Here is an 11,655-nt window from a genome sequence, read left to right as displayed (position 1 = left end):
GTGTGTGCCTCACCTGTGTTTCCATCCATTTCCTTCACAGCCCTTTCATCAGCTATGTATTCACTAACTTTATTTCTATGAATTTTTCCTTCATGTCTGGGATCCCATAGTTCATCCCCTTCCATTGTGGAAAATTCTCACTTATTAATCTGGAAATGTTCTTCAATAATAATATCATATAATAAATATGAAGGTCATTGCCCTTTGGCCATTTGGGGGTTTAAATAGGAATGGCTTCCACCAACTCAGGTGTTTGAATGCTTGGCTAATACAGAGTGACACTAGTAGGAGGTGTGGCCTTGTTGGAGTAGGTGTGATCTGGTTGGAGGAGACTGTGGAAGAGGACAATGGAGTCTCCTATGGTCAAGTTATGACCATTGTGCTACCTATTTCCCTTCTGCAGCCTGTGGATCAAGATGGATACTTTTATTTTTTTTTCATTTTTTTTCTTTTCTTCTTTTCAAGTCAACATTTTTTTATTATCAGTTACATGTTTTACAGAAAAAGATGTGGAGAATGGGTCAGAAACTCTAGGTTCCTACATATTCTACTCACACAGTTGTGGGGATCCCACTTCAGGCATAGCAGAGGCACTTGTCTGAAGTCTCTTTGCATAAGCATCCCTGGGAGCACTTTGCACAGCCCAAGGGGCAGCAAGAGCATCAGTTTTCCTTGCAGGAGGTACATTTGCACATTCTTTACACTTTTAGGAGCTGGTTTAGGAGCAGGATCCAACTGAGGAACAGGAGCAGACCATGGGGAGTGGAAGGTGGTTGAAGGTCCAGGAATGATGGGTGTGAAGAGACAACTTCCAGTAGGTAGGCAGGGCCACCAGTTGAGGGATGGGGCCACCCACCGATCTCAAAAATTCTAACAGAATTGTTCCTATCTAATGGAAATGCAGGGACAAAACATGGATCAGAGACTGAAGGTAAAGCCATTCAGAGGCTGCCCCACCTAGGGATCCATCCCATCTGCAGACACAAAACCCAGACACTATTGCTAATGCCAAGAAGTTCTTGATGACAGGAGCCTGGTATAGCTGTTCCCTGAGAAGTTCTACTAGCAACTGATCAATACAGATGCAGATACTCACAGCCAATTATCACACTAAGCCCTGGAACTCCAATGGAAGAGCTAGGGGAAGGACTGAAGGTGCTGAAGGGAATTGCAACCCCATAGGAAGAACAATATCAACTAACTGGACCACTCAGTGCTCCCAAAGTTTAAACCACGAACCAAAGAATAAATACTTAGATGGGTCATTGGTTCCATCTACATATGTAGCAGAGGATTACCTTATCTGGCATCGGTGGGAGTGGAGGCCATTAGTTTTGTGGAGACTTGATGCCTCACTATAGGGGGATGCTAGACCAGTAAGGCAGGAGTGGACAAGTGGGTGGAGGAGTATCCTCAAAGAGTCAAAGGGGAGGAGAAAGGAGAGATGAGATGGGGGTGTCTGTGGAGGGATAACCAGGAAAAGGACTATCATTTGAAACATAAATGAATAAAAAGATTTACAAAAATGATGGACATCTTTGATCTCTGTTTCTGGCAGTATATCTGGGTGGATGGTGTAATGCTTTCAGCATGATGATGATGTGGTAGTGGTGGTGGTGGTGATGATGAAGAAGAAGTAGGAGGAGAAGGAGAAGAAGAAGAAGGAGGAGGAGAAGGAGAAGAAGGAGGAGGAGAAGGAGAAGGAGGAGAAGGAGAAGGAGAAGGAGGAGGAGGGGAAGAAGTAGGAGAAGGAGGAGAAGAAGGAGAAGGAGAATGAGGAGAAGAAGAAGAGGAAGAAGGAGGAGGAGTAAGAGGAGAAGGAAAGGAAGGGGAAGAGGAAGAGGAAGAAGAGGAGGAAGAGGAGGAGGAGGAGGAAGAAGAAACAGTAAGCCAGTTACAATTAAATATTTTCCTTTAAAAAAATTGCCATGCATATACCCAAAAGATGCTCCAACAAATAACAAAGACACATGCACCACTATGTTCATAGCAGCCTTATTTATAATAGCCAGAAGCTGGAAAGAACCCAGATGCCCTTCAACAGAGAAATGGATACAGAAAATGTAGTACATCTACACAATGGAATACTACTTAGCTTTAAAATAAATACAATGACTTTATGAAATTCATAGGCAAATGGATGGAACTGGAAAATATTATCCTGAGCGAGGTAACCCAATCACAGAAAAACACACATGGTATGCACTCATTGACAAGTGGGTATTAGTCCAAATGCTCGAATTACCCTAGATGCACAGAACACATGAAACTCAAGAAGGATAACCAAAATGCGGATGCTGCACTCCTTCTTTAAAAGGGGAACGAGAATACCCTTGGGAGGGAATAGGGAGGCAAAGTTTAGAACAGAGGCTGAAGGAACGCCCATTCAGAGCCCGCCCCACATGTGGCCCATACATATACAGCCACCAAACTCGATAAGATGGATGAAGCAAAGAAGTGCAGGCTGACAGGTACCGGATATAGATCTCTCCTGAGAGACACAGCCAGAATACAGCAAATACAGAGGCGAATGCCAGCAGCAAACCACTGATCTGAGAACGGGACTCCTGCTGAAGGAATCAGAGAAAGGACTGAAAGAGCTTGAAGGGGCTTGAGAGAGACCCCATATGAACAACAATGCCAACCAACCAGAGCTCCAGGAACTAAGCCACTACCCAAAGTCCATGTATACATGGACTCCAAATGCATAGGTAGCAATGAATAGCCTAGTAAGGGCACTAGTGAAATGGGAAGCCCTGGGTCCTGCCAAGACTGAACCCCCAGTGAACGTGATTGTTGTGGGGAGGGCGGTAATGGGGGGAGGATAGGGAGGGGAACACCCACATTGAAGGGGAGTTGGAGGGGTTAGGGGGGATGTTGGCATGGAAACCGGGAAAGGTAATAACAATTGAAAAGTAAATTAAGAAATACCCAATTGAATAAAGATGGAGAAAAAAAAAGTAAAAATAAAAAAAAATTGCCATGGTCATGGTTTCTCCTCACAGCAACAAAATCCTAGTATGATAACTTTTCTGGTTTAATGCAGTTTTCCCCCAACAGTACATGTTTTATAGTCTTGGTCCTTGGTGCTTCTTCATCAAGACTATTGGTGCTTTAATGAGCTAGGAACTACATTGTGAAAGGTTGTGTTTTTGGCAGGGATTAAAACAGTTCTCACTAGGCACTGTGTTCTTGTAAGAACCATTTCAGTAAAATAAGCCTCATCGCAGAATCTCTGTCTGGCTTCTTGCTTGGTGAAATGATTCTTCTCTTCTATATATGTTCCCACCACTGTTATCCTATCTCCAATCAATTCTTCTCTAGAGATAATCTGATTGTAGTAACATACCTGTGATCCCTTGAACTTTGGGCTAGGTAGATGTCTTTTTTTTTTTTTTAACTAGAGTAGTCTGTTTTCCAGATTTCATTATGGTGGCTGAATACTAGCTAATACAGCAATATATATTTAAGCAATGATTTAAAATAGAGGAGTTATCAAGTATATAATTTTCTATACACTAAAACAATTGAATCAAAATGAGAAGGGGGTTCATGGCAAATATTGCCAATAAAGGTATTTTAATACATATATGAAACATGGAAATTGATTACTAGTAATCTAAGGTACCTGAAGTTACAATTTTATGAGATATGTAAAACCTGATCATTCATACCTGTTGAAATCAGTTATGTTACTATAACAGAAGCATAAAAACTGCATTTATAAACAACAATGTTACATTTCTCAAAATTCTGAAAGCAAACATTTTTTAACACAGAGATGTCTGTATTGGATGAGATCTCTGTCATGGGCCCTCATATGTGGAGGAATTCTGTCTTACTTTGGCCAAAGGTAGAGTCTGTGACAAAACTCCTTGATTAGATCCTTTTATAGGATAACACTTCTATAGATCAATATGGGCAACTGGAAGCTGGAAGGATCCCATTCAAACACAGCAATGCTTCTCACTGTTCCATATTTAACATATTGTTCATTTCTTGTCAGGATACTGAACACTCTCTTCTTTGCATGAATACACAGGGTGATTTTTCAGGAGATTGGGAGAATTTAACTACTCTGTGAGGACAAAATTTCATAAGTTGGCTATTTTGAAACTTGTGAGGTACTGCAAACATCAGTTTCTATAATACCAGTCCTAGCAACCTGATTACATTGGGCATCATATTTTGGTCTTTGAGCCTCCCTTTATCTTTCCCCCTTATCTGTGAAGTAGAATTTTACTATTTGTACAGACTATACCTGAACCTATGATCTTGTTTCTCCATCCTACCCACTTGGTGGTATTATTTATCTATATCATTCCCAATGCTGGGAATTGCATTACATTAAACAAGGAAAATATTAATCTTCCAAAGCTCATAGGAGAATAAAACTATAAAAATGTTCTAAAGTCCTGGTACACATACAAACTCTTCCACACATGTCAGAAATAATTTTATATAATGATTCTATTTGTTCTTTTAGTCATTTAGTTGAAAAGTAACAATAAGATTCACCAAAAGACCAATTTCCATATTGTGAAAATAATTTAGTCACTTTGCAAAACAGCTACATCTCATGTATAAATATATGCATATATGCATAACACCATATGTTTTAAATGCATACATTCATTTTATTTATATATGACTATCTGTGGTTTATTCTTAGGTAATTTTTCCACAAATTTATACCAACTATAAGAAAAGTAGAGCTCTGAACACATTACCTTCGCTAGAGCTCTTTTGTCTTTAGGATATTTGTAAAGCTCAGATATCGAGCCAGATTACTATGTAGTTACATTCAGGGTCAGATAAATGAGATAATGAATGTGAATAAGGCTAAGACCTTACAGTTTATGTTAGACCTCCAGATGAATTCTTCTTAGCAAGGACACTGTGCAAATTCTCCCCAAATTCTCTGTTGTTCTCTTTCTTTGTACTAACAATGTGTTATGGTTAATCCACTCAACCACTTGCACTTTAGGCAATATGCAAAGAAAGAGGTCAGTGTTTACTGAAGATATTACAAATGCTAGACATTCTTGTAATACTAGTAAAGTGCTTTTAATTCTGTTTTGTCTAGATGGAGTCTGTGATGACTGTTGACTCTTCCCCTCCTCTCTCCTGTCTCCTAATTTATTTTCTGCTCTAAGTCCTCTGGGCATCACACTCTAGGTAAATCCTTGGAATTTAAGTTAGTTTAGATGGGTAAGTTTAGATAGACTCACTCATTACACATTTTCTTATTTTTTAACTCTAGATGATGATGGAGAATGTACTTTTCTGTAGGATGTTCTTGAGGTACAATCACTGGATGAAGTCAGCTCCTTTGCCCACTGTAGCTATGATGGTTTATTACGTGAATGACAGAAGCTTTTCTTTCATTGTGCTATGAGTAAATACATAATCTCCAGGGATAGAAGACAGCTTTACTCTCAGATAGAGCTCACTCGTTTTGAGCTTAACTTGCTTTTTGTTTGAACACATCTATATACATAGAGGAGAGAACACATTCCTAGCTCTGAATGTTTGTGACATTGCTGATGCTTGCATACCTTTATTCTTTAGGAAACTCTCACTCATAATTTGGAGGTTAACCTTCATTTAGTCTGCAAGAACCAAGCAAAGACACAATGTAGAGATGCATCTTACATTGTGGTATAATATGTTTATATAACATTGACTACTTCTTCAGTGATTTCTTATATTGGGATTCCATTTTACATTTTAAGAAAACAAGAACAATCTTCCTAGGACCCCACTGTATGGGCTATTAAATGAGCACTGAATACGAAGGATTGACAGTGTTCTCAGTCTAGAGGCATGAGACTTTCTTCTGTCTTGTGTTTTCCTTCTGTCGTGGAGCTTTGCAATTTGTGGGTCTCAAAAACACAAGAGAGGCAGAGAGTGACAAGAAGGGCTTGCAAAATGTTTCATCTATTTGTGCCCTTAAATGGAATTGAAGCCCTTTTGACTTTATAACAGATGGAGGCAAAATATTTTTCCTATTCATTATTGTTTTGAAAGTGCTCACAGTTTCAATTAAAACATGTATGTAAGAAAGAATAGAGCGTATATAAATTTGTGATTTTCTCCAGAACTTTAAAGGCAGCCAGTCATTATCTTGGGCCAAGGTCTCTTAGTTTGGTTTTTTAGATCTGTCTTTCTATACCTATGAATATGTCTGATATATTTGCATAAAATAGCGCTTAAAGTTTTGCTATTTTAGACCCTTACAGCTTCCAAGCAATAATTTCTCTTGCAGACACTAGACAGTTGCCTAAAGTATAATCTATGAAGACTATTCAACTGTTTGTACATCTCGTTAGTTAGTTCTTGGAAAGTAATTACTCAAGAGCTAGTGTTCTCTGTTGTCATGGTAGCACATCTCATGATGTCCCAGACCTCTCCTTCCTAGAAGTTGCCAAGTTCTTAAGTGTTTGCCATCATTTGCACCTCTCTGGGGGAAATGAGACAGACCCTGGATTTTCCATTTCATGTTTCTACTGTGGTATAGGCAGAATCCTCTCTCCTGTATCATTCAAAATGTAAATGGTTTGGTGATCAAGAGAGATTAGATGTCTCTCCCCCTCCTCCCTTTTCTCCTTTCCTGCATACAACAAAATCAATGCCAAACTTAGAAAGATTGGAAATCGCAATCACACATGGATGCATACTGTACTGAATGATTATACCATGGAAACCACAATGGTCTCTGGCTGTGCTACGTTTTTGCTAAGTGAATTGGATAGTCTTTTCTTGCAACCTGTTTTCTGTCTCATAAAATAGGCACAGTAGTAAGTTCTAGGGATCTTGTATGGATCAAAATACTTCACAGCTGGTTCCTGACTTTTCTTTATCTCTTCCTGGAATTCTGACCTGCCAAAGTTTGACAAAATGGAGATGTAGAGAGTCACAGTCAAAGTGGTTGAATGATGTGGTTCGGAATGACTACCTTGCTGGTCATGAGTTTTGTGCAAATTTTGTGGACTGGAAAGGGCTGGGTGTGTATAGAGATGTAATTCAATAATGGGATTTAATACAGTTTTAGTACTTGTTCTCTCAAACTCTGTTTAAGTCTTGGGGCATGGTGTACCTGACATAATTCTCGTGAGAATCCTACAGAAAAAACATCAGCATTGGTTTTTCTTTCACAGGGGATGTGACTGAGTACAGGGAGATATATTACCTGCCAAGTGTAATTAAGAAAATTAAATGGGCAGTGGAACTTAGGTTAGGATCCATCCTAGCCTGAGATAGACTGTACTCTCGGTAACCATGTTCTGCTTGGAGTCACAAAGCAGAGATGGATCACGAACAGAGGTACCTGCAGAAGAAACAACAGCATCACAAGATGTGTTTATCCAGACTCCTACCTCCTTTCTCCACAAAGTCCAATATGAATTTTACAGAAAATAAAGACACCTTTTTTGAATCTTAAGTTGCTTAAAATTATGTGAGTGATATGCTGACTTAGAGTCTTATTATCCTGTGTTACCTTTGTGTTGTACCTGTTCCTATAGTGGTAACATTTAAAAGTCTCTCTGTCTCTGTCTCTCACTCTCTGTCTCTGTGTCTCTTGCCTCTATGTCGATCTCTGTCACTCCCCCTGTCTCGGTCTCTGCATATCAATCTGTCTCCCTCTATGTCTCTCTGTCTCTGCCTTTCTCTTTCTCTCTCCCTCTCTGTGTGTATGTGTGTGCACATGAGTGTGTGCTTATGTGTTTGTGTACAACACGGGGAGAAGAACCTGTGGAGATCAGAGGAGGATATTAGATTCCCTAAAATCAGAATTATACCTAATAGTGAGCTTCCATGTGGATACTGGGAAGCAATCCTGGTCCTCTGCAAAAGCATTTAGTGTTCCTAATTTCTGAGTAATCACTTTAGTTCTTAGGATTATGTGCTATTTATCCCCCACTTGATTATCTATAGGAAAGGTAACACTCTCCCTTACTTACATTAGTACTTATAGAAGGTTTGTTCTCATACACAATTGCAGAGTAAAACGAAGAGTCTCAAAGCCTTTGCATATGATAAGTTAGCATGTGTACTTTACATCCTACATTGCACATGCATTCCAACAACTTTCTAGACGACTTTAAAGACTGAACAAAGACACTGTGACTTTTGTGCTTATTGGATCGTTTGCATTGTACAGATGGAACATATCTGCATATTTAGTCGAAACATGCCTAAGGAACTAAGATTGCTTTAATATTATTCATTAATTCCTTTTACTTTATGGCCAGGTCCTAATTACACAGAGAAGGTATTTCATTACGGACTTTCCATACATTCACTTAAAGTGGTTAGATCAGTTTAACGAATCAACAAATGTAAAGCCTACCAACGTTGTATGGGCAGCACAGTCATCCAATCCTAACACTTTAAATTTCATTAATAGATATAAAAGTGCCTTCCATACTGAAAGGAATAAACCTAGAATTTAGTTCTTGTGTGTTTTTCCTCTCCCTCACCTTAGTTTCAGTCTCCCACCCCCATCTTCATTAAATTGGGTATTTCTTATTTACATTTCAAATGTTATTACCTTTCTTGGTTTCCAGGCCAACATCCCCCTAACCCCTCCCACTTCCCTTCTTTATGGGTGTTCCCCTCCCCATCCTCCCCCCATTGTCGCCCTCCCCCCACCAGTCTAGTTCACTGGGGGTTCAGTCTTGGCAGGACCCAGGGCTTCCCCTTCCACTGGTGCTCTTACTAGGATATTCATTGCTACCTATGAGGTCAGAGTCCAGGGTCAGTCCATGTATAGTCTTTGGGTAGTGGCTTAGTCCCTGGAAGCTCTGGTTGCTTGGCATTGTTGTTCATATGGGGTCTCAAGCCCCTTCAAGCTCTTTTAGTCCTTTCTAAGATTCCTTCAATGGGGGTCCCTTTCTCAGTTCAGTGGTTTGCTGCTGGCATTTGCCTCTTTATTTGACATATTCTGGCTGTGTCGCTCAGGAGAGATCTTCATCCAGTTCCTGTCAGCCTGCAGTTATTTGCTTCATCCATCTTATCTAGTTTGGTGTATTATATGTAAGGTGTATCTGTATGGGCAACATGTGGGGCAGGCTCTGAATGGGTGTTCCTTCAGTCTCTGTTCTAAATTTGCCTCCCTATCCCCTCCTAAGGGTATTCTTGTTCCCCTTTTAAAGAAGGAGTGAAGCATCCGCATTTTGGTCATCCTTCTTGAGTTTCATGTGTTCTGTGCACCTAGGATAATTCAAGCATTTGGGCTAATATCCACTTGTCAATGAGTGCATACCATGTGTGTTTTTCTATGATTGGGTTACCACACTCAGGGTGATATTTTCCAGTTCCATTCCTTTGCATACGAATTTCATAAAGGAATTGTTTTTGATAGCTGAGTAGTATTCCATTGTGTAGATGTACCGCATTTTCTGTATCCATTCCTCTGTTGATGGTCATCTGGGTTCTTTCCAGCTTCTGGCTACTATAAATAAGGCTGCTATGAACATAGTGGAGCACGTGTCTTTGTTATATGTTGGAGCATCTTTTGGGTATATGCCCGAGTGGTATAGCTGAGTCCTCAGGTAGTGCAATGTCCAATTTTCAGAGGAACCTCCAGACTGATTTTCAGAATGGTTGTACCAGTTTGCAATCCCACCAACAATGGAGGAGTGTTCATCTTTCTCCACATCCTCGCCAGCATCTGCTATCACCTGAGTTTTTGATCTTAGCCATTCTCACTAGGGTTGTTTTGATTTGCATTTCCCTTATGACTAAAGATGTTGAACACTTCTTTAGGTGTTTCTCAGCCATTCGATATTCCTCAGCTGTCAATTCTTTGTTTAGCTCTGAACCCCATTTTTAATAGGGTTATTTGTCTCCATGCAGTCTATCTTTGTGAGTTCTTTGTATATTTTGGATATAAGCCCTCTATCAGTTGTAGGATTGGTAAAGATCTTTTCCCAATCTGTTGGTTGTTGTTTTGTCCTAACCACAGTGTCCTTTGCCTTACAGAAGCTTTGCAGTTTTATGAGATCCCATTTGTCGATTCTTGATATTAAAGCATAAGCCATTGGTGTTTTGTTCAGGAAATTTTCTCCAGTGCCCATATGTTCGAGATGCTGCCCTGGTTTTTCTTCTATTAGTTTGAGTGTATCTGGTTTGATGTGGAGGTCCTTGATCCACTTGGACTTAAGCTTTGTAAAGGGTGATAAGCATGGATCAATCTGCACTATTCTACATTCTGACCTCCAGTTGAACCAGCACCATTTGCTGAAAAGGCTATCTTTTTTTCCATTAGATGATTTGGCTCCTTTGTCAAAAAATCAAGTGAGCATAGGTGTGTGGGCTCATTTCTGGGTCTTCAATTCTGTTCCACTGGTCTATTTGCCTGTCTCTATACCAATACCATACAGTTTTTATCACTATTGCTCTGTAATACTGCTTGAGTTCAGGGATAGTGATTCTCCCAGAAGTCCTTTTATTGCTGAAGATAGTTTTAGCTATCCTGGGTTTTTTGTTATTCCAGATGAATTTGCAAATCGTTCTCTCTAACTATATGAAGAATTGGATTGGAATTTTGATGGGCATTGCATTGAATCTGTAGATCATTTTTGGTAAAATGGCCATTTTTAGTATATTAATCCTGCCAATCCATGAGCATGGGAGATCTGTCCATCTTCTGAGATCTTCTTTAAATTCTTTCTTCAGAGGCTTGAAGTTCTTATCATACAGATCTTTCACTTGCTTGGTTAAAGTCACACCGAGATATGTTATATTATTTGGGGCTATTATGAAAGGTGTCATTTCTCTAATTTCATTTTCAGCTTGTTTCTCCTTTGTTCAGAGGAATTCTACTGATTTATTTGAGTTAATTTTATACCCAGACACTTTGCTGAAGGAGTTTAACAGGTTTAGTCGTTCTCTGGTGGAACTTTTGGGATCACTTAATTATGGTATCATATCACCTGCAAATAGTGATATTTTAACTTCTTCTTTTCCAATCTGTATCCCCTGGATCTCCTTTTGTTGTCTGATTGCTCTAGCTAAGGCTTTGAGAACTATATTGAAAAAGTAGGGAGAGAGTGGGCAGCCTTGTCTAATCCCTGATTTTAGTAGGATTGCTTCAAGTTTCTCTCCACTTAGTTTAATGTTAGCGACTGGTTTGCTGTATATGACTTTTATTATGTTTAGGAATGGGAGTTGAATTCCTGTTCTTTCCAGTACTTTTATCATGAAGGGATGTTGAATTTTGTCAAATGCTTTCTCAGTATCTAATGAAATGATCATGTGGTTTTTATCTTTCATTTTGTTTATGTAGTGGATTATGTTGATGGTTTTCCTTATATTAACCCATCCCTGCATACCTGGGGTGAAGCCTACTTGATCGTGATGGATGATTGTTTTGATTTGTTCTTGGATTCAGTTTACAAGAAATTTATTGAGTATTTTTGTATCGATATTCATAAGGGAAATTGGTCTGAAGTTCTCTTTCTTTGTTGGGTCTTTGTGTGGTTTAGGTATAAGAGTAATTGTGGCTTCATAGAAGGAATTCGGTAGCGCTCTGCCTGTTACAATTTTGTGGAATAGTTTCGATAGTATTGGTATGAGGTCTTCTATGAATGTCTGGTAGAATTCTGCACCAAGCCCATCTGGACCTGGGCTCTTTTTGGTTGGGAGACT

General features: G+C 39.4%; 1 pseudogene; it reads right to left on the bottom strand.

The window, feature by feature from the left end:
• Positions 1 to 575: 575 nt before the first annotated feature.
• LOC134483673 (metallothionein-1X-like) lies at positions 576 to 757 on the bottom strand (annotated as a pseudogene).
• Between the last annotated feature and the right edge of the window lie 10,898 nt (positions 758 to 11,655).

The sequence above is a fragment of the Rattus norvegicus genome, chromosome 19 (assembly GCF_021556685.1).
Source record: "Rattus norvegicus strain SHRSP/BbbUtx chromosome 19, alternate assembly SHRSP_T2T, whole genome shotgun sequence".
NCBI classification, from domain to species: domain Eukaryota; kingdom Metazoa; phylum Chordata; class Mammalia; order Rodentia; family Muridae; genus Rattus; species Rattus norvegicus.
Note: the sequence above shows the minus strand (reverse complement) of the source record. Positions and strands in the feature narration are given on the sequence as shown.